Genomic DNA, 24,772 nt, shown 5'->3' with positions numbered 1-24,772 from the left:
GACATAGGCTACCCCACCTGTATGGCACTTGCCGGTAGTGTAATATCGCAGTAAAGACTATGGCATTAGTCTTTGCATAAAACAGAGTACACCAATATGCATTCTTATATGTGACAATTTATTTTTCAATTAATGATTTTTTAAAACCAGCCTATACGGGCTGCTGTATCTATGTCACCAATATTCAACTCCTTTTTCCAGGAGAATTACATACAAAAGTCATCATATTGTCTCTTCATATGACTAACAATTTGTAGTGCTAGCAACTTGTGAGGGTTAGTATCCTAAGTGACTTATGATGTGGTTAAGCTACATAACACATCTATCTAGTCGACACTTCTGGTGTTTCTGGCACGAGCGAGGTAGTTGGCTGTGCTGGTGCCGTCTTCAGGACTTGGCAAGGGAGTGTGGCGGTATCTCTTTCAGACCCTTTTGGTGTGACATCTATGGGAGTAAGTAAAAGCTAAAATCAGATATTGGTGTCTGTGTGTAGGGATTCGACACACCACATGTTGTGCTGCGATAACGTCCTACCTGAGCCAGTTATTGGTAGTGTCACAGGTACGTAGAAGAAATGTTCTGTTCTTCTATAAAGGAGCCGGTTGTGCGCCTTCTGGGTATTGATCTTAATCAAGGTGGTCTGGTCAATGGCCGCGTGGTTAAACTGTGAAATTAACAGAGGCTATTATTCACCTTTGAATATTGTCAACAGATGGCTAGTTGCGTGCTGTTGAAGCTGCATTCATTAATGCGGGCTATTTAGAGAAATATCTAGCTGGGCTTGTCATCCTTGTTTATGGATAGCCAGCATGTCCGTAATTACACGCGTAATGTGCAGATTACGAGATCCTATGGTTTGTAAATGGCCGCGGGGCCGTGTGTTTAACTGTTAAACAGTGCGTGCCTTAATGCGTGGTTTCCATTTTGACCCCCCTGGGATTCCAAAAAGGTGGGGTGGGCCTCCTGCTGAGACCGTGACTCTAGCGTCAGGTCTGGGGGCAGCACAGCTCTGTTAGGAGTGGTGGGCTTACCTGTGTATGCTTCCTGCAGTGCGTAGCTGTACTCGGAATCAGTGGTGCTTGCCCGCGCATGCGTCTTTGATATTAATGGATGCGTGGTACGTATCTAGGCAACCACCGAGCGTATCGCGCATGTGCGTGTGTCTAGTGCTTCTCGGGTCGTCCGAGTTTTCTAGGAGCCCAGGGAGCTGTGTTGTATGGCGGTGGCCTTGCCTCAAAGGGTGGGGTGATTCTATGATGTCTGATGTGAGATGAGTACCTTTCACAACTGGGTGCTCAAAAAGGGTGGGAGAAGCACGGGAGTTGAGTGTTATGTTTCAAGTTCGTGCTTCCCATTACTATATCGCGGGGCATGGGTATTGTACATCACACACATCTCATAGAGAGTAACAAGTCGGGATCTCTTGATTGTCCCGGTGGCTTTACATCAACAGATGGAACATCTCTCATTCATGGCACATGCAAAAAACCTTTGATCAATAACTCTTGTTTGTCTTGCAGTGTGTGGTGACAAGCGTGGGCATGACATCTATCATATTGGCTCGACAGTGGTACTGTAGGACTGGAAGGGTTGTCCCATAATGCTGGACAGGCCTGTACACCCCATGTGTGTGCATAGTGGCATATGTTGAGTATGCTTTAGCAGCTGTGTTGCTTCAGAAAAATAAGTTCCATTCTATTGACACATTGAGTCCGTTTTTTACTGTATCTAAATGGTGAATCCATTTCTGTTCGAGTTTCCTAAGTTCCAAATCTCTATCTCCTCCTCTTGCGTTGGCGTTGACTATTTGAAGGACGCACCACCTTAGTTCTGTGTGTTTGTGTTTCTTTTTGAGGAAATGAGCCACCATTGGCTTGTCTTCAACATTGTTTTTTAGACAAGATCTGTGTTCACAAATCCTTTGCCGCACTTCTCGTTTGTTCTTTCCAATGTACATCAGGTTGGATGGGCATTTTATCATGTAGATGCTCCATTTGGTGCGACAATTTGAGAAAGTCTTATACTTCCACGGCATGTCCTTTAGGGAGATTTCTTTTTGATCTTGCGTGAGATGGCAGACTGAACACTTGCCGCATCTGAAGTGTCCAACAACTGGGGGGAGATGCCATAATGTAGTTTGGTCTGTATCTTCGGTTTTCTTCGTAGGATAGGTATGTACTAGATGGTCTTTTAAATTCTTGCTTCTTTTGAATGCTAATCTGGGTGTTTCCGGGGGTGAAAGTATCTGTTTGTAATAACTTCCAGTTCTGTAGAATCGTTTTTCTGATAGCGTTGCTAACTGGGGTAAATGTTGTCACACATGTCATTTTGTCCTTGTGTTCCTCCCTTGATCGTTTGGTCAAGCAGTCTGTTCTATTGGTGTTTCTGGCTGTTTTGCGGCCTTTTCTGATGATGGCTGATGATTAGCCTCTGGCTTTTAGGCATTCCTCTAGTTCCTTGCCGTGATGCTCATATTCTGGTAATAAGGTGCAGTTTCTTCTAATTCTAAGGAACTGTCCGTATGGCAGGTTTTCTTTGAGGGCTTGTGGATGGAAGCTGGTGAATTTCAAAAGTGTATTCTTGTCCGTCGGTTTGCGGTACAAAGTAGTGGTGATAGTGCCATCTTCCGCCCGGATGATGTTCAGATCCAAAAAGGCAATACTGGTTCTGTCATAGTGCATGGTAAATTTAATGCAGGTATCAACACTGTTGAGCCACACGTGGAAGTCCTGTAGTTGTGTCGTTGTACCTCTCCAGATCGTAAAATGTCATCTATATATCTGACCCACCCAATCAGGTGGTCTTTATGCATATTGTTGTCATTGTAGACGAACTTCTTTTCTAAGTTGTCCATGTATAGGTTAGCAATGTCCGGTGCAAAAGTCGATCCCATGCTGGTTCCTCTTATCTGTTGGTAGAATTGGTTCTGGTGTATGAAATAGTTCTCAGTAAGTGCCAATCGAATACACTCTTGGATGAAAGAGGTGGGTGTAGTTTGATCTGTTCTTGCATCTAAATAGGTTTTGAGTGTGTTGATGCATTCCATTTGCGGGATACACGTGTAGAGAGCCTCAACATCAAAGGTTACTAGGATGTCTTGTTGGGATGTCTGTAAAATATTCAGGTGGTGTATCATGGCTGTGGTGTCCTGGATAAATGATTTAATCTTTTTGACAAATGGTCGGAAGACATCTGTGTAGATGGACAAAGGTTCCAGAACCGAAGATACAGACCAAACCACATTATGGAATCTCCCCCCAGTTGTTGGACACTTCAGATGCGGCAAGTGTTCAGTCTGCCATCTCACGCAAGATCAAAAAGAAATCTCCCTAAAGGACATGACGTGGAAGTATAAGACTTTCTCAAATTGTCGCACCAAATGGAGCATCTACATGATAAAATGCCCATGCAACCTGATATACATTGGAAAGAGCAAACGAGAAGTGCGGCAAAGAATTTGTGAACACAGATCTTGTCTAAAAAACAATGTTGAAGACAAGCCAATGGTGGCTCATTTCCTCAAAAAGAAACACAAACACACAGAACTAAGGTGGTGCGTCCTTCAAATAGTCAACGCCAACGCAAGAGGAGGAGATAGAGATTTGGAACTTAGGAAACTCGAACAGAAATGGATTCACCGTTTAGATACAGTAAAAAACGGCCTCAATGTGTCAATAGAATGGAACTTACTTTTCTGAAGCAACACAGCTGCTAAAGCATACTCAACATATGCCACTATGCACACACATGGGGTGTACAGGCCTGTCCAGCATTATGGGACAACCCTTCCAGTCCTACAGTACCACTGTACAATACCCATGCCCCGCGATACAGTAATGGGAAGCACAAACTTGAAACATAACACACAGCTCCCGTGCTTCTCCCACCCTTTTTGAGCACCCAGTTGTGAAAGGTACTCATCTCACATCAGACATCATAGAATCACCCCACCCTTTGAGGCGAGGCCACCGCCATACAACACAGCTCCCTGGGCTCCTAGAAAACTCGGACGACCCGAGAAGCACTAGACACACGCGCATGCGCGATACGCTCGGCGGTTGCCTAGATACGCACCACGCGTCCAGATCCCGAGTACAGCTACGCATTGCAGGAAGCATACGCAGGTAAGCCCACCACTCCTAACAGAGCTGTGCTGCCCCCAGACCCAACGCTAGAGTTGCGGTCTCAGCAGGAGGCCCACCCCACCTTTTTGGAATCCCAGGGGGGTCAAAATGGATACCACGCATTAAGGCACGCACTGCTTATAACAGTTAAATGCACGGCCCTGTGGCCATTTGCAAACCGTAGGATCTCGTAATCTGCACGTTACCCGTGTAATTAAGGACATGCTGGCTATCCATAAACAAGGATGACAAGCCCAGCTAGATATTTCTCTAAATAGCCTGCATTAATGAATGCAGCTTCAACAGCACGCAACTAGCCATCTGTTGACAATATTCAAAGGTGATTAATAGCCTCTGTTAATTTCACAGTTTAACCATGCGGCCATTGACCAGACCACCTTGATTAAGATCAAGACCCAGAAGGCGCACAACAGGCTCCTTTATAGAAGAACAGAACATTTCTTCTACGTACTTGTGGCACTACCAATAACTGGCTCAGGTAGGACGTTATCGCAGCACAACATGTAGGTGTGTCGGATCCCTACACACAGACACCAATATCTGATTTTAGCTTTTACTTACTCCCATAGATGTCACACCAAAAGGGTCTGCAAGAGATACCTCCACGCTCCCTTGCCAAGTCCTGAAGACGGCACCAGCACAGCCAACTACCTCGCTCGTGCCAGAAACACCAGAAGTGTCGACTAGATAGAGGTGTTATGTAGCTTAACCACATCATAAATCACTTTGGATACTAACCCTCACAAGTTACTAGCACTACAAATTGTTAGTCATATGAAGAGACAATATGATGACTTTTGTATGTAATTCTCCTGGAAAAAGGAGCTGAATATTGGTGACATAGATACAGCAGCCCGTATAGGCTGGTTTTAAAAAGTCATTAATTGAAAAATAAAGTGTCACATATAAGAATGCATATTGGTGTACTCTGTTTTATGCAAAGACTAATGCCATAGTCTTTACTGCGATATTACACTACCGTCAAGTGCCATACAGGTGGGGTAGCCTATGTCCTTGTGTTATAAAATACAGCTAGGAAGGAAGCCAAGGCTGCAAGAAAAAAACAAGCAGCAGCAATCTGAAAGGCAGGTAGAATAACTGAGCAAGCTCAGCAGGATGTCCCCAAGAACAGAGGAAGTTGCGACGCACCAGTGTCGGTGTTCGCAGCGTTTTTATAGTGAGCGGCTACAACAGGAGTCCATGCCCTGGCATCCTGGTCACCCATAGCAACTGACCAATCCGCCTGCACCGCGCATGCGTGGAAGGAGGCCACTGTTCCCTGACACGGGGTCGTATTTACTTTTTATTTATTTGCATTTGTATAGCGTACTTGCAGCCCAGGAGCATTGAGGCACTGTTACAAGAAGATGTAGGACTCATTATTCAGGGCCTATACGGAGAGTATACATTTGACCAAAGGTCTCTTGGTTACACAGATACAGCCAAGGATACAAAGAATGCATGACATGCGTAGATACCAACATGGTGGCCACATGAGAGGGGAACGACCAAGCTGCGCTGGTCGGGGACCGCAATCGAGAAGCCGCCATCAGGCCCGCCACGGAAGAAGAATGTGGCGAGCCATCCGGGTAAGCGGCATAACACAGTTCCAGCTCCTTCCAAATGCCTGCACCTGAGGGGGCCTTTTATGCCTCCCAGGTTCCTTTAGGTGTGGACGGCAGAGGCGTTGCTAGGGGGTGGCAACTACTGCAAGTGCATGCCTCTTCAGCCCTCTTCCTCGTCCCAGTGCGTATTATGGGACCTGCAGTCCCCTTCAACAAAGTTAGCTCTTAACAATTGAGTTAATTCTCAGGACAGATTCACTTCCCTTGAACTCATTAAAAGATGGACTGTTAGAATGTGTTGTTACAGAGGAAGAGATTGGTTTTAAGGCATTTTCTTTAGACCTTTTTACATTATATTTTAGAGTAAGGCGTTTTTTTTTTCTCAAAAGATCTTTCTGTTGACATGGCTTGCTCAGATTTAACAGAGCTTGTACCTTGGGCTACAGATTGGATATGTGGGTCAGGGACACTATAATGACAATATGCTATGACCTGTTTCCGCAAACCAGAAAGGCACTTCCTTTCAGGGGACAAATACTGCGTCTCATCCTATGGGATCTCCTCACCACCCTGGGCCTTGTCTCCTCCCAGGTGATCCTCCTGCAGTAAACCACCCCAAGGTCAGGAAGCATCTGCCTTTCCCTGGCCACCTTGGAGGAGACTTTAGACAGGGTTTCAGTGAGGGATCTGCAGGGGTCTTCACATACCTTTCCCCTAAAGACTTGACCTCCCAATCCAGGTTCCTGTTCCTCTCCTTCCCCTGCCTCCCCCACATTCTTAGTAGGCCCACCAATTCTTCAGTCTCAGACTGAGTCATTGGGAAAGAATTCTTCATGAGTCCATGAATTACAGGGAGAATATAAAACTCCTTTTCCATTTACCTGAGTGATACGATTTTTCTTGGTTCTTATTTTCATTTGTGCTACACAGAAAATACATTCATCAAATCAGGGAATTTCACTACCTTAAACCAAAGATGTAGGAAAATAAGGTATTAATGCCACCAATACAGAAAACGTATTTCCTAAAATAGTAACATCAAGGATAGTTAAGGGATGTTTCTCTAGTTGACCATGTACCGTGAAAGTATCATGAAGTATGGCACAGACAACAGACTTCAAGTTTAAACAAGAGGTTTATTTAACTGAAATGTCAGGATGGTTGAAGGCCTTACTTTCCCTATGCTAATGAGGGTTTTCCCTACCGTAATGAAACTAAGGAAAGTCTTTATCAAACAGTTCACCTTAGAAGTCTGTTCGTGTCCAAAATCTATCCCTGCCCTCACAACAATATTAAACCAATGTGAAGGGATGTCCAACTCAAAAGAAACAGTGTTTAACTCAAAGTTCTGAGCTTCTTCCAGCTCATAGCCTTCTCTCAGCTCCTCCCCCGCCCCCCCAAGCATAAGAAGGTTCTATGAAAAAAAGCGTCAAAGGTTAGGTTCTTCAGTTCAAGGCAATATAGTTCAAGACCAAGAATTATGCATGAGCTCAAATCCTGCGCCAGGGTGGGTTGTGTGGCTAAAGTATTTAGTGAAGGAAAAAAGTACTGACCGCAGAGTAATGTATTGCTAATAGGTTTATTAAATAGTTGATGGTAAACCTTGTGCTAAAGTTAGTCTGAATTAACTTCATTCAGAGTCTAAGTTTGCATCATTCAGAATTGTTCTAGTTCAAGACCAATCCTTGGCGTTTCCTTCCCCAAGTCTTAAGTAGTGCAATCCAGAACAAAAGCATCTCAGGATTCTGTTGCCAAGACAAGTGAGGTTCAAGTGTGCCAGTCGTTTTGTTGAGCTTGTTTTGTGATGTATTTAGCTCTCATCAATTAGGATTTTCTGGTCTAGTTTCAGTTGTCAGACCACATGGTCCACCCATCACAGATTGCGCAACCATGGTCACAGGACTTCTCAGCCCAACATACAAGTTCCTTGGCATTTGTCCCTGTGCACCAAGTCACCCTTACTTGACTCTGCTGTGTTGGTCTCCTGGCTTTTACGGTGCAATCTTATATCCTTCAGTTTTTCCTGGATTGTCTCGTGGCCCTGCCACCATGCATCACACACCCTTCGCCAAGTAGTTGTCTTGCCACACTGCGTTCTTTCATTAATCTTCGTTGTTAATGCTTTCTTTAGTCAATTGTAAGATTAGATGTATTTCACAGTGCAACACAGCTTTACTATGATTTAAGTTTTAATTCAGAGTTCAAAAGTATTCTTCTGTTTCTTAATCAAATTCAAGTTTGAAGGCACACTTGCATTATCTCAAAGTATAGCTGTTTTAAAGTTTGCAACTCAATGTGCTTCAATGGGAAGTTTCCCTGTAATGCAATGTTCAAAAGTCGAAGGGCATCATCACGAGTTGGGCGGTATCCCAGCCGTAATACCGGCGAACTGTAATAGCGTTATTACCGCCAGATCACAGGTTGGGAGTTAAAAGTAAATCCCCATTGGACCCAATGGGGCATTTTCTGCGCAAATATGGTGTGCTAATACAGCCAGCGATAATTACGCCAAAAAAAGGGTGCTAAATGGGATTTTCACCTCCATCAAAAAGCTGAAGGTAAAATAGCCCATTTGGCAGCCAAATCGTGATCGAGCCAGCCCTTAAATGCAGTGGTACTACCATTACTGCTGCATTTAAGAGCTACCGCCCAACTCGTGATGAGGCCCAAAGTCTCATATAGGTCGGTATTTAGTATATCTGCATTTCCTTGTAATGTTATGTTTTCATACAGTTCGGTATTCAACATACCTTGGTTTCTTGCAATGACAAGATTTCATGTAGTTCGGTATTCACTATACCTTGGTTTCTTGCAAGATTACCTTTTAATATAGTTCGACATTCAATAGGTGGATGGGCACTTGCCTGCGAACCTGCTCAGAGCTCCCCTGTTCTTGCTTGTCCTTCCGACACTCTCCGGCGGTCTGCTCATGTCGCATGCAGGTCATCACGAAGCTCACTGGTGTTCGTGTGTCCCTCTGACACTCACCAGCGGCCTGCTCCGACTCCTGGCGGTTTATGCTGAGGGTTCTGCTCTGCTTCTGGGGCGGATAACACCGCCAATGAGAGCCCTGCTCGCCTTGCTGCTTTTTGCGAATGCGGACAGGCCTGGGTCTGCTGGCATCCTGGTTTGGCAGCCAGTTCCACCTCAGCTGTCCATCAAAGAGCGGGTCCCTTGCTGGTCTCCCTGCTTCTCCTTCACAGCTCTCCTCGCTGGTTCTCCTTGTGGGCGCTCTCTCTCCTTGGTCGCACCAGCAGCCCTCTACCAGGCTGCAGGTTTGTCAGGTTAATTAAACCTGCCTGACCATAGTTAGGCAGACGTGCCTGGCCTTCCCAGTGTTTGGTATGCAGCTTCCTCGTCTCAGTACCGAAGTGGTGAAGAGGGGTAATCTTCATTACTCTCAGTTGCATATTCGTCTCAGTACTGTCATGTGTTGTGTGTGGAATCATGTGGGGAATTGGCTTATAACAGCCTATAAATGTTGGGGGAGGGTTAGGTTGACTATTACTAGAGAAAGGGGAATACCATGTCTCGCCCAGGTCAATCCCACTCCCAATCCTCAAGGACCCTCCACCCAGGTGGTGATCCTCCCTTGCTTCTCCAGCCGAGGGTCAGGATCGAAAAGCAATGGCCTTTCCCTGGCAACCTGCATAGAGCATCTAAGCGGGGGGGGGGCGGTAGGGGTGAGAATAACCTCAGGTATTTCACAGAACACAATGTGAAGGCATAAGGCAGCAAGTCACAGACAACAGATTCAGAATTCAAATCCCAAATATTGTATTAACTTAAATGTCAGGATGGAAAAAGGCCTAACTTGCCCTATAGTAAGGTGGATTTCCCTACCTAAATAAAACTAAGGAAAGTCAAAGAGTTCAACTTCGGAATCTGTCTATGTCCAACACCTAAGCTTGCCCTCACAAATATATCTGTACAACGTGTAGGGATGTCGGCAACTAAAAGAAAACAGTGTTTAACACAAAGTTCTGAGCTTCTTCCAGCTCTCAGCTTCCTTTCAGCTCCCTTCCCAAGTGTAAAACAGTTCCATGAAAAAGTCTCAAAGTTACCTTCCTTGGACTTAAGATGAAATAGTCTTAATCAAGACTCAGAGTTCCCTTCCCCAAGTTCTAAACAACACAGTTCAAAAGAAAAGTATCCTTGTCTTCTTCTTAATTTCCAAAGTCCAGTTCCATTTGTTTGCAAAGATGTGTTCCTATAGTTTGTAGCTTTCACACAGGTTGACATCAATACACCTTTAACTTTTAAAGTTCAACTGTAAATCAAACTTCAATATCTTTGTTTACAGATTCTTTAAAATGACCTTCATTTTTTTACTTTCTTTATTAACACATGGCAAAACTTCACATATCACATTACATCATATTTAGTGTTAAAGGCAATGGGTACCCAGGGGCAAAGCGGGGTGTCGCATGGACCGGAATTTGGAGGGAAGGGGGGGGGAAGTCAGTGGAGGTGGTGCTGGATGAGAGTCAATCGAGTCTCATCAATGGGTGGGAGCATAAAGTAGCACATTAGGAATCTGAGGCTGTATCAGCAACTGGTGGCTCAAATAAGAGGTATGTTGTAAAAGGTCCTCAGATGTTCCTTGGACAAGAGTTAAACGGTTGCATTAACGGCGAGTGTTCCTCCGTATCATTGGCCCACATTACATCTCTCAACCAATGAGCCTTCTTGGGGACATTTGCACTCATCCATCATTTTTTTTTTTACTTTATTTTTTACACACAGGTACAAAACCCATACGATCACATTTGAATCACATATTGCCCTTAATGTTATCCAGTTTTCCAAATTAGTTTTACATTGTCATTCCACTATTGCATCATCTTCATCGGCTCTGTCCGCAAGGTACTGTCTATATCTGTCCCAAATGTTTCTGGGCTGTGTAGCGGTTTGCATTAGCTCTATATACATTTCCTCATTATCGTTTGCCCATAGCATATCTTTATCCCAGTCTGTTTTGGTGGGTGAATATTTGCTTTTCCACCTCAGAAGTAGGGCCCTTTTTGCTAACAATAAACCGAGGTTCAGCAACCTTCGCCACATGGGGTTCATCTTCCCCGTGGACCCCAGTAGGCATACCATTGGGGACCTCTCGATAGGTTGGTCCGCCATCACATCCAGTACATCACATATATTACCCCAGTATTCCCTCAGGTGTGCACACGACCAAAACATGTGTAGGGTATCTGCTTCCTCACTTCCGCACCTGGGACATTTACCATCCATTGTCTGGTATACGTGTTTCAACTTAGCTGGGGTGTAATGTATCCTATGCACAATCTTGCAGTGTATCAACTTGTACCGTGTATTTCAAGACATATGTTTGGTCAGACTACATATTTGTTTCCATTGCTTATCAGTGATTGGGTGTCCCAAATCGAGCTCCCATTTCTCATTGGCTCTACAGCATATAGGGGTCCGGGTCATTATTGTGAGCTTGTACAAGGTTGAAGCCGATATTTTAACAGACCCTGCGGTGAACATGTATCCCAGCCCTAGATGTATCCATGGTTCTGTTGGGAATGCCCCCCACACTTTTGCGATGGCAGATATCATCCACATGTAGTAAATCTTTTGTCTAGCCGTATCCCCCACTTTCTCCTTAATTGTGTTCCACGATATACATTTCTTATCTGGGAACAAGTCCCCTAGTTGGTTGATCCCCTTGTCGCTCCAGTGTGATGCTATTTCTAAGTCTAGTGTGGGAGCTATGTATTGTGCACCCCAAACCGGCATACTTGGATGGTATAGTATTTCGGTCTTTCGAGCGTCAGCAATTTTGGCCCGAGCCGTGCACGGTATGAGTGCAGGATCTACAGTGTTGTAGAGTTTGGGATGTGCCACCGCCAGTTTGTGGAGAAGCTTGTTCGGTTTCTGGATTGGACAGTGTCTTGTAACTGGCGAGGTTCGAGATATGCGGTTGCCCATTGCAACGCATAGTGCACTTGCGCTGCTGCATAGTAGATCTCAAAGTCTGGTGCTGCTAATCCCCGCTGAGAGTATTGGTCAGTTAGTCCCCGCCAGCTCAGTCTCGATTGTCCGTTCCATATTAGTGAAGTGCATGCGCCCTTAATTTTTGAAAATAATGTTCTCCTGGGCCATAGCGGGACAGTACTGAACAAGTACAACAGTTTCGGTAGAATTATCATTTTTATGAGAGCGATCTTGCCCATCAATGATATTGGCAATGATCTCCAATGCTCCATCTTTACACATAGGGTGTTTGCTAAAGCGTCATAATTCAATGTGCGAGTCAATTGCGCCGTTATGATATATTTTATTTATATCGCGCTCATACACAGATGTTTCAGAGCGTTCTGGCAACATTGACCCCCAGGTATTTGATGTGAACAGGGCTCCAAAGGAGTCCGTGGAGTTATGTTGGTGGGACTGTCGCATCCGTCAGGGGAAAGATTTCAGACTTGGCAGTATTTAATTTAAGGCCAGAAAGTTCCCCAAATGTTCTGTCCAAACAGCGTGTAATTTGGAGGCAAGGAGTCCTGCAAACTCTTTGTAAAACTCTGCTCCAAGGCCATCCGAGCCTGGTGCCTTGCCATTAGGTAAAGCTTTAATGGCTTCCGTTTTCTCTGCAACAGTGATCGGGGTTTTGACCGCATCTCTTGCCTCGGGGGACAGAAGCTTTGTCAGGATCTCGGCAAGGTACTGGTCTATATCGAGGTCAGGCCGTGCTTTGGGGGGGGGGAATAAGGGGGGAGTACAGACGCTTATAGAAATTATAAAAAGTGTACTCAATTCCTTCTCGTTTTGTGGTGACAACCCCATCTGGCCGTGTAATGCATGGAATACACGTGGACCCTCTCTCACCCCTAACCAATCTTGCCAGGAGTCTGCCGAGTGCTCCTGTTCTCCATTTCGCCTTGCCATGGCAGGCCTGTGAAAATAGCGGAACTCGCGATCCGCTGTTTTCCTGAATTCATCGACTTGGGCTTTAATGTCCAATCCTAGACGAGTAGACAAATGGGTAGCATATTGCTCTTGCAGACAGGCAATTTCCCTTTTGCGCCGCTTTAACTCTCTGCAAATATCTCTTAGCACCCCAAATTCCGTTGACATAGCGGTCCCTCTTATAAACACTTTAAAGGCCTGCCATAGTATTGCCTGGGTTTACACTGTGCCCTCATTGTGTTTGAAGTACTCTTCAATATGTTGGGTTAATGTTGTTTTATATACTTGATCTGCCAGGACTGCAAGCTTGAACCTCCATGGGGGTCTGTGTACACTCATCTCTGGGATCTGTAATGTTATTTGAAAAGGGGAATGGTCGGACAATGTTCTAGGATGTACCTACGTGTCAGTGACCCAGCCCAGTACCCTGTGTGACAGTAATCAAACGTCTATTCTGGAGTGCATGTCAAGCACCGAGAAATAATATGTGTATGCGCGTTTTGTACCATTCAATGAGCGCCAGACATCACGCATGGCCAAGTCGGACATGTGAGTTATCATGCGGGCAGCGTTGGTGAGAGCCCTAGGCTGATCCAAAGTGCGGTCAAGGTACGTATCAAGAAATGTGTTAATGTCCCCTCTACATACTAGGTGAGCCTTGGGATATTTGGCCAGATTCCCAACCAATGCGGAGTAGAACCCGGGTCATCCACATTAGGGCCATATATGTTCATGAGTTGTACCTCCTCTTCCCTCAGTTTAGCGTGTACTAAGATATAGCACACCCCCTGGTCAATCTCTGTGTTGAGGCATGTGAAGGAGATGGACCTGTGTATCAGGGTCGCCACTCCTCTAGCCCGGCTTGAGTATGATGTGTAATAGCATTGAGATCCCCAGCTGGGAGCCAACTTCTCTGCTTGGTGATCTGGCAGGTGGTTTTCTTGTAGAAAAGAAATTCTGGGGCCCACCCTATTAATGTATACCATGATTTTTCTTCTCTTTATTGGAGATCCCAGCCAGCAGACATTACAGCTCAACAATGTGACAGTATCCTTGTCCCCCTTAGCCATGGTCATGTGTTACTTTTCGGGACTGTGCCATGTTTCTGTGTTTATGCATGATTCCATGCTTCCCCATCGATAGTACCTGTGTTTTTTCAACTTTAACTCCCACCGTGCCCAACCCTTCCCCCAGCCCCACCCTCATAGTTCCCCAAACTTCAACTATGCAACCCCTTTCACCACCCTTCCAACCCATATCCTATAGTGCGCATCTGCAGCAGGGGGTGTCTGCTGCGACGGTCTATGCCGGTTTGCCTCAATATCTTCCGGTCGGTCTTGCATTTATTCGTTTCTTGAACCCATATTAAACATTTCGGAATACCCACATTGTACATATATCTTAATCAAATGTTATAAACAGGTGTAAACTGATTATCGTCTTCACGATGTCTTTCATTGTTGCTCATTCCGGCATTTCCATGGCACGCAGCGAGGAAAATAGTGTTTCGTGGTTCAGCTGTCGGTCTCATTCACCGATTGATGCAGCGGCAAAGGTATATTAGCCTCCACAAAGCTTGTCGTCTCCTCTGGGAATGTGAAGAAGTAGGTCTTGTTTTGGTGTTGGAACCGCAGCCTAGCCGGATACAGCATAGCATAGGGAATATAGCGATCACGTAGAAGCTTCTTGACCCCCGTGAACGAGCGTCTCTCTTGCTGTACTGCTAGCGTGTAGTCTGGGAATATGCAGATAGTGCTGGCCTCCCATCTCAGCTCCTGCTTGTCCCTTGCCGCTTTCAGTACTAGATCTCCTTCTCTGTAATTCATCATTTGTGCTATGATGGGTCTTGGGTAGGTTCGAGGTTTGGGTCGTGGTGCCAGCGTTCTGTGTGCTCGTTCCACAACAAACATAGGTGACCATCCGGGGTCACCCAAAAGGTCTCTCAAAAGTGTTTCCACAGCAAGCTCCATGGAGCCCTTAGAGCTTCTTCCGGGACGCCAGCTATACATATGCTGTTGCGGCGAGACCTGGCTTCCAAATCCTCGCATTTTTGTTTCACAGATCCCAAATCTTTCACCATTGTCGTCAAAGTATTCCGCAATGCTTCCAGTGCATCTTCGGTGGTGCCGATTCGGGTCTCAGCTTCAGTGATGCGGCCAGTGGCTTTTTCCAATTAGTTTTTGATGGTTGCCACATTCGCAGTGATCCCATCCAGTTTATCGTTAAGGGCTGAAAAGCCTTGTTGCATAGCCGTGAAAACTGGCTGTGGGTCCATGGTCGCCGATGGTGCAGCAGGGCTCGCCTGCGGTGTCTGTTCTGAAGACATGTTTACCTCTGCTACCTTTCTCACCGCCGTTGTAAATTTATCTATTGTCCCTTTGCCTTTCTTTGGGCTGGGGCCTTTGGGCATCGTCCACTTTTCTTGCAGGTATTTATTGCTGTCCTTGCCGTTGAGTATGCAACCTGTTGTCCAGTGTGGATTTGCCAGCTGTATGGTGGCCCTGCTATGCAGCGAGGGGGTAGAACGTTAGCAACGTGGTACCTTTGTTGTAAGTCACTGTGAGGTTATGGTCACCACTGCCGGCAAACTAGTTGCGTGGAGCCTGATGGTTTCCCCCTTGGATGATCGTATCTGCCTCTCTGTTCTGACGAGTGATATGCGAGGCTGGAGTATCACAGGGTTTCCTGAAATCCGACCCGTGATTCTGGGGAACAGACGTCCTCGTCAACAAGGAGTTACTTGCAGTTCTGCTCCGCTCTTCCTGTGAGAACGTTTCGGGTGACACATTGCAGTATTGTGGATGTTTCTTAGAAGTTGCTGGGATGGTCCTTCTTGTGATCTATCCTAAGTATGTAACTAAAATCCGCGGTGGGAGCTGTGTTCCGGGTTCTTCAATCGTGCGAGGGCTGCCCGCCACGTACTTCGTTCACATGCACTGCCGCGGTCGAGGCTGCTACCCCCGTGTTGCAAGATGCACGGCCTCTTTGTATATGGTATCAGATCGCGTATCCGGGGATCTTGTGGATGCCTTTGGTCAATGCCGTTACCTCCTCAATGATTGCATCTTCCTGGAGCTGCATGTCTTCGTTATGAGGGTATACCCGACTGTCGGGCAGATCACTAATGGGGGACCCCTGTTAGGGCTCCTTTGTTACCCTGTGCTTTGTTTCGGGTCCGATTCTCACCTACAGTTCTTGGAGTTCACGAAGGGTTAGCGCCACCTGCTGCTCGCCTGTACAGCGTCCTGCAAATCTCCCACTATCCGTGTACTGGGGCCCTTTGGGTGCTCGGGTTCCCTTGTACGAGCACACTCGCCCAGTTAAATCTGTGGCGCGGTGGTAATTTCTCCACAAGCGCCGCCACAGCGGTTTATAATTTCAGTGGAGTATAGATTAGGCAATGCTGGCCGCTTTACAATGTTGCTGGAGTCGTCCGGACCGCAGACTTAGCATGGCTGTGGACTGTGCCTTGGTGAGCGGGGATGTCGGGCGGTGTCCCACCCCGTCCCCCTTCTGTCCTAGCCAACCCGCCTTCCTGGTCCCACCCTCCACCACATCTCCCACCAAAACTCAGGAAATTAACTCCCTTTAATAACATACCCAACAAGAAGGAAACATTCCAAAACCCCAAATTCTGGGCGCAACCTTTCATGGACGGCGGTGCGCCAGGCAACCCGGGTGCCTCCCGCACTTAAACACATTGATAAAGGATATATATTCTCAACCTTCTTTCAAGTCAACAATAACCCTTTAGTGTGACTCTCCACCATTCGTCGCGTTGCCGCAGTAGGGGGGCGGACTCCACTCCCAGCTAATTGAATGATAAAGGAACAGCGACCATGGTTCTTTAGGCGGTTGGTGTGGGGAGTTCCCACAAGGTCTGTAAATATCCAAAGTGTTGGGCTACAGCACAGGCACATTTTGGGCTTCACGCATAAAGTCAGGGTACCGGAAGTATCCCATCCAGGAATTTCCCCAGGTAGAGTGAAGAAGTAGGTTTTGTCGTTCCACTCCACATGCAGCTTAGCATGGCATATTTCAAGTTCCAGTCCCGAAGTCCTTTTTTAACTGCTAGAAAGGATTTTCTTTCCTGCTGTACAGCTACTGAAAAGTCGGGCTATATGTGGATTCTGTTTGATCCCAACATTAAGACCCCTTGTTCGAGGGCCGCCCGTAGAATGGCATCTCGGCCCCTGTAATTAAGAATGCGAGCAATGATTGGGCATAGAGATGCACCGGGTTTAGGCCTGGGCGCCAGGGATCTGTGGGCGCGTTCAATAGCAAACTGCAGTGACAATATAAGGTCGCCCAAAAGTGTTAGCAGGGTGTCTGTAATCCATTGCTCCAGGGAAGATTCAGAGTTACTCTCCGGGATCCCTATGATGCAGATATTGTTTTGGCGGGACTGTGACTCTAGGTCCTCATTCTTCTCCACCTGTAGAACCCGCTTGGAGAGTGTAGTTAGTTCGGCTCGGAGGTTGGACACGTCGTCTTCCACCGTGCCCACCCTTGTTTCAGCTTCGTCATGACGTTGGTCCTTATCTATCCGCGACTTTACGGAGTTGACGGTACTGGTCATATCGTCCAGTTTGCTATGTACTTTAGCAAATCCTTGCTGAATGCATGCCATCATGCGTTGTGTTTCGGTAGGCTCGACAGGGGATGGTTCTTGCTCCATGGCGACTGTTGCCTCTGCGGTCATTGGTTTTTTAGGTGTAGCTTTAGCGTACTGACTCATGGAGAGTTAGGTTTTGGCACGCCCTTTTCTAATCCTCGCAGGGTGGGCTGCAGACCCTTGCTAGTGGATGAGCACTCCTTCAGTGCGATATACACTTTGGGAAAGTTATTTATGGTTTCCAATGCACTATCAGGGGAGGAGAAGGGTTGGAGTCAAGTGTAGGAGCTGACAGTTCCATGCAGATTCACCTGATCGTTGCAAAAAGCGGGTTGGGATACCTGCTCCAGGCACTTGTGGTCTCTGCGACAATAGGTACAGTAATGCAAGCCCGTCTCAGGTCACCAGCGCCCTCCTGCAATATCAGTGCTGCGCTTGTGATCGCCGTGGGGGCCGACAAAGGCACATTTGCAAGTGGAAGTTTTCATCACTATGCGGGTTGAAGCGCTGCAGTAAATGAGGTTGGACAGGCCTGTACAGGGATGGGTCTCAGTGCCTGGTACTGAGTCTCACCGAGTTTCCACTGATGGAATTCTAGTTGTCCACATGTAGCACGGGTACACAGTGTCTAGAGGTGTGGTCTGCTGCCCCCTGCCATTGGCGTCTTCCCGCAGGGGGATGGATTCACCTAGGGACCCCGCGTCGCATGTACGGGCCAGCCTACCTCTTGTGCATTTTATTCGCTGTGAATGTCAGTATGCAGCGCAGGCCACTCCGCTCAGGGCCTGATGGGCTTGAGGGGAGGGGTATTCCTCTTCCCCCTCGCCCCTGTCCAGTAATAGCCATCTATGCGCCTCCCCAGCATGGAATGTTCAAGACTGCCAGCGGGATGCAGCCGGGAGGTCTCGTTGTAAAGTGGGCAGAGCCATGCGCTGCCTGCTCGCGGCTCTCTTCACCGCAGGGAATAGAATCCCCTGTTCAACAGCTAATCGGTCACCATTCGATGCCGCAGTGTGACCGTAACCTGGGCAAAGTGGCCTTGCGCCAGTGAGGGGGTGTAGGTGCCGTGGTCAAGTTCTGTAGAAGGTGCTATGGGGAAGGCACCCGTTGTGGGAGATCAAACGTGAGCGCCATTTCAATCGCTGCACAACAGCGGGTTGCTTATTCTTTAAAGTTATTAATATTTTAGAGCTTCAACATGCAATGGTTTGCTTGGATTTGAAGTTCTCTCCCCTTTTTGTATTCCAAATATCTTAATTCTGTTTGTTAACAAAGTTTTGATTCAGTTTGGTATTATGGGTTTTGCTTATGGATCATTTTTGCTTTGTCTGTTCAATATTAGTTTGTTTTGCTTTAATTGACCTTCAAAAAATTGTGTTTCATACAGGTGACCCCCTCTGATACAAAGTATTCCCAGCCATTCATTAATTGACAATGATCGGTTTGGAGACTTTCGAAAACGTTTTCATTTGCGACACGCGACCACTCTGATACAAAGTATTCTTGAATGATAAAAGTTCACACATTCGCACACTGGGTTTCTCATTCATCAGAAACTCACTGGTTGCTTTAACAGTTCTTGCTGCAGCACGGATCACACAGCCTTTGGCTTTTAGTGTCAGGGTTCTAGCTCCTGCCTCTTAGACAGATCAACACAGGGGAACAAGCACTTTGAGCAAAAGGGACAGCTTTCCCACACAGCTCCCTTCACCTCGTTCAGCCTGCTCCAGTGAGTTTCAGTTCCCACGCCACTCTTCCAGGGACCGTTTCTCTAGTCCCCAGCGTCTTTACGTCCTGCTCCAACAAGGTCCTCTGCTGCTTGCACTGGCCTCCTTGCTTCTTCTCCTGTCGTGCCCTTCCCTGCTGGTCTCCTTTTATACATCTGCAGCCCCTTGACAGGGTACAGGTGTGAAGGTCTAATTAGCCCTGCCTGACCACAATCAAAGGGACATGCCTGACCCTCACAGCTCTTAGCAGGCATCTTCCTCGTCCCGGTACCAGAGTGGTAAAAGAGCATAGTCTTCATTGCTCGTAGTTGCCTCTTCTTCGTCCCAGTACTGTCAAGTGTCCAATTGTGGAGAAATGAGGGGAACTGGCTTGAAGGTTGGGGGAGGGTGGGTTGGTTTTCAATAGGGAAAGGGGGATACCATGTCTCGCACAAGGACACCCCAGACCCCAAGGACCCTCCACCCAGGTGATTCTACCACAGTTCTCCGCCCCTAGGGTCTGGATCCAATAGCAATGTCCTTTCCCTGGCCACCTGCGCAGAGGATCCAAGGGGGTTAGGAGTGAGAATACCGTCAGGTTTCTCACAATAAACTATTTCCTTGTAGCCCATAGGTTTCCAATTAGATGGAAGAAGGCTGTCTGTACAGCTGCATGTTTGCTTCCAGTATCTATCTGGGCCCAAAGTGTTTTCCCCTGGCATATTACAGGGATTCTAGAATTGGCTTTCCAGTACAAAACCTGTTATCAGATTGATCTTCCCTCCTGTATTTAGAAACGTGTACAGATAACATACTTTTCTCAGAGACTGATTGCTTTTCCTCATCCCATGTATCTTTTAAAACACTATATGGACGTTGTGATCGACATACATATTCATGCAGTTTAAAACTTGCACATCTCAAACACCTTGACTCAGGAGTTACATATTTCTCAACAAAATCTAAATCTTTAAATGGTGATTTTTCTGAGAACCTTTGGAGATGGTTTCTTGGGATATATTGAAACCTGGAGGGAATGTTTTATAATCATCCTCAGGTGGAAAAAAAATATTTAGTCAGAGAAGATATACAAGCATTGGGTTTTCTATGTGCGACAGGCACGGTATCAAGAGATGACATCGACAACAATGTGGTACGTTTTAAACAATAAACTTCTTTATTTAAGATCAGGTTGGTGTAAGGCCTAGCTTGCCCTATCTCTAATTTGGGATTTCCCCTCAACTGTTGTAACTAAGGAATGTCTCTGTTCATAAGTCCAAAACAAAAGTCTGTCTGTGTCACAACCTATGCTTGCCCTCAGATCTAACTAAACACTTTGTGGAGGTTTTCTTGCTCAAGACAAATAGTGTTCAAAGTAAAATGCAATGATTGAGTTCTGCTGGAACTCTTCTCTGGCTCCCTTCCACAAGTTCATAGCATATTAGTCCACAAAGCAATGGTCCAAAGGAGCTCAGGATTCCCTTCCCCAAGTTTTAAACACCGATTCACAAAACAGTGTACGAAAGGAGCTCAATGTTCCCTTCCCCCAAGCTTTAAGCTCTTTGATTCACAAGGTTCAACAACTGTCCTCCAGTATTCAACAGGGCTCTGGGTTCTCCTTCCCAAAGTTCAAAGTCTTTTGTAACAATCTTCAACAGTTTCACTATAATTGACAGGTGCTTTGGATTCCCTTCCCCAAAGCTGAAAGCACTTTGTCACAATATTCAACAATAGGTTTCTTGTTCTGCTTAATTACTTCCATGGCTGGCTGGGGCCCTCTGGTCTTGGCGGAGTTGACAGACTGCACGGTCCACCCATTACAGGTCGCATGACCATATGCCCTTAATTTCCCAAAGCTCTCTTAATTGTTTCACTCAAGTTTCTCAGCAATTATTAATTTCTCTATATTTCTTAAACCCTTTTTCTGTTTTAACAATAGCCTTTTTACAGCTTATATTGCCCTTTCTTGTTTTGCTCATACTTCATTTAGCTCCCCTTTTCCGCTGCACAATATCCTTCCTTGATATTTGGATGGGTTTGCCTTTTTTTTCAGAAACCTTCAAACACATGTCTTTTCTTATACATGGTCACTCTGATACAATGTTTCACACACTTTAGCTTTCCTTTGTTCCTTTGCGTCTTTCAATTCATTGTTATCTTCTAACATTGCTTTTCCTCTTGTAAATCCTTCTCGCCTTCTTTCAGAGACTTTCGACAAATTGCCGACTGCACACAACCACTCTGCTACTCTGTATCCAGCCACTTGCATTCATTCGCGCACCGGGTTCAGGGCCGGTGCTATCACTAGGCAAGGTTAGGCGCTTGCCTATTTGTGGAAATGTTAGAGTAGCAAAATGCTGCTTTAACACCTCCACACTAATTGTATATTAACTGCCTTGCCTGTGATAGCACCGGCCCTGACTGCCTGCAGGCTGAGGCTGGCTGCAGCAGCAGACCAGGCAGTGCCGCCACGCCGCAAAGGTTGGGGTCGAGTCAGGGTCACGACTGGCAATGGGCGTCGCAGGCGTGTTCAAAGCTCCTGCGCACACTGGGAGTAGTATCGAGTTTGATTTGATAATGATGTGTTATTTTTATGGCGCCTTAATCCAAAGCGCTTTACAGAGCTCATATTTACATACAATATCACCCAACCGAAATTGGTACTCATTCATCTACCTCGGAAGGATGAATTTATTTTATTTTATATATATATATATATATATATATTCAGTAAAAAAAACTTTGTTAAAGGGACTTTATGGTTGCTTATCTTACCATAACCCATAACTGCCGAATTTCAGGGGGTTTTCGGTTTTACTTTGAACCATAACATCCCTTTAACAAAGTTTTTTTTACTGAATTTCATAGGTTTTTAGTAGCGCAACTTAACCATAACGTCCCTTTAACACAGTTTTTTTACTGAATTTCATAGGTTTTTATTAGTGCAACTTAACCATAACGTCCTTTTCAATGGAGGAAGACCACTAGCATCCTAGGTTCTCAAAGTGGGAACCCGGGGTGGTAAAAAAAGATTTTTCTTCCCAAACCAGCACACCGCAGGCAGGCGTCCCGGTGTAGGAAGGAAAATCTTTTACCAAGATGGACACCAGGGAAAGGGACGGCAGGGTGTATAAAGAGAACACAACAGGGCATCGGCAGGGGGTCGGGAAGACCAGGAGAGAGACACGGGGCATGAGTGGGGGGTAACACGAGGGAGACACGGGGCATGAGCAGGGGGTGGAAAGAAGGGAGACACGGGGCATGAGCGGGAAAGAAGGGAGACACGGGACATGAGCGGGGCTGAACAGGGGAGACACGAGCCATGAGCGAGGGGAAAAGGAGGGAGACAGACACGGAACATGAGCGGGGTGGGGGTGAACAGGAGAGACACGGGGCATGAGCGGGGGTAGGGCAATGTGGGGCCCCCACCCCCGCTCATGCTCCGTGTCTGTCCTGTTCCAACAGTGCAGACACGGGGCATGAGCGGGGGGGTGAGGGGGAAAGAAGGGAGACACGGGGCATGAGAGGGGGTGGGCGGCGGGAGGGAGAGACACACGGGGCATGAGCGGGGGGTGGGCGGCGGGAGAGGTAGACACACGGGGCATGAGCAGGGGGTGGGCGGCGGGAGGGGTAGACACACGGGGCGGCGGGAGGGAGAGACACACGGGGCATGAGCGGGGGGTGGGCGGCGGGAGAGACACACGGGGCATGAGCGGGGGGTGGGCGGCGGGAGGGAGAGACACACGGGGCATGAGCGGGGGGCGGGCGGCGGGAGGGAGAGACACACGGGGCATGAGCGGCGGGAGGGAGAGACACACGGGGCATGAGCGGGGGGTGGGCGGCGGAAGGGAGAGACACACGGGGCATGAGCGGGGGTGGGTGGCGCGAGAGGAGAGACACGGGGCATGAGCGGGGGGTGGGAGGAGGGGAGAGACACACGGGGCATGAGCGGGGGTGGGCGGGTGGGAGAGACACACGGGGCATGAGCGGGGGGTGGGAGAGACACACGGGGCATGAGTGGGGGGTGGGAGAGACACACGGGGCATGAGCGGGGGGTGGGCGGGTGGGAGAGACACACAGGGCATGAGCGGGGGGAGGGCGGGTGGGAGAGACACACGGGGCATGAGCGGGGGGTGGGTGGTCAAGACACACACGGGGCATGTGCAGGGGGTGGGTGGGTGATAGAGAGACACACATGGGGCATGAGCGGGGGGTGGGAGACACACACGGGGCATGAGCGGGGGGTGGGTGGGAGACGCACACACACACGGGGCATGAGCGGGGCTGACACACACACACGGGGCATGAGCGGGGGGCGGGCGGGAGGGGAGAGACACACTGGGCATGAGCGGGGGGTGGGCGAGACACACGGGACATGAGTGGGGGGGTGGGCGGACATGAGCGGGGGGTGGGCGGCGGGTGGGGAGAGACACACGGGACATGAGCGGGGGTGGGTGGGGAGAGACACACGGGACATGAGCGGGGGTGGGCAGCGGGTGGGGAGAGACACACGGGACATGAGCGGGGGGTGGGCGGCGGGTGGGGAGAGACACAGGACATGAGCGGGGGTGGGCGGCGAGTGGGGAGAGACACACGGACATGAGCAGGGGTGGGCGGCGGGTGGGGAGAGACACACGGACATGAGCGGGGGTGGGCGGCGGGTGGGGAGAGACACACGGACATGAGCAGGGGGTGGGCGGCGGGTGGGGAGAGACACACGGACATGAGCGGGGGTGGGAGAGACACACGGGGCATGAGCGGGGGGTGGGCGGCGGGTGGGGAGAGGCACACGGACATGAGCGGGGGTGGGCGGGTGGGGAGAGGCACACGGACATGAGCGGGGGGTTGGGGAGACACACAGGGGGTGGGAGAGACACACGGGGCATGGGCGGGTGGGAGAGACGAGTGGGGCATGAGCGGGGGGTGGGCGGGAGGGAGAAAGACACACGGACATGAGCGGGGGGTTGGGCGGGAGGGAGAAAGACTCATGGACATGAGCGGGGGGTGGGCGGGAGGGAGAAAGACACACAGCGTTCGTGTGCAGGCGGCAGATCCTGCTCCTCGGCCCTCCGCTGGAACCGTGTGCCGATGGCGTGAGCGGGGGGCTGGAGGAAAAGGGAAGACACGGAGCATGAGTGGGGGTGACAAGAAGGACACACGGGGCATGAGCGGGGGGGTGGGAGGAACAGGAGACTGACACGGGCATGAGCGGAGGTGGGGGACTTACTGTGCAGGCGGGATACAAAGCCTCTCATGCGAGGAACAAAGATGGCGGGCGTCTCTGAAGCTAGACGCACTGCACGCTTTCACCGCATCCAATGAGAGAGCACGTCAGATGTCCACAGACATCACGCAAGCTGCTTGCCCAATCACCGTCCTGTCCGCGGAGCGAACAGGGAAGTGTGTCTGCGAAGCGAACACAGATATCACAAATTTTTTTCACTTACATTTTTGTCATTTGTTTAAAAACTACTGGACGGATTTACACCAAATAAAGGAAAGCACGCTTTCGTGTAAATCCGTCCAGCGGTTTGGGCTGTAGGCGTGAGCAAAGTTTTTTCCCCATTATGTCTATGGGAAAAAAAAAGTTTTGGGACCCCCCTATAACTTTGCCCCCCCTCGACGAATCCTCACCAAACTTTGCAAAACAATTCAGAGTGACCCAAATACTTTTTTTGCAAAGTTTGGTGAGGATTCGTCCAGGGAGAGCGAAGTTATAAGCCGGCCAAAAAGTGCTCTTCCTATGGAAACAGCAATTTAACCATAACTACATGGCCACTACCGTGGCCATGTAATATATATATATATATATAT

Source organism: Ambystoma mexicanum, chromosome 10 (assembly GCF_040938575.1).
Source record: "Ambystoma mexicanum isolate Mex_15411 chromosome 10, UKY_AmexF1_1, whole genome shotgun sequence".
Classification (NCBI taxonomy): domain Eukaryota; kingdom Metazoa; phylum Chordata; class Amphibia; order Caudata; family Ambystomatidae; genus Ambystoma; species Ambystoma mexicanum.
This window is presented reverse-complemented; position numbering follows the sequence as displayed.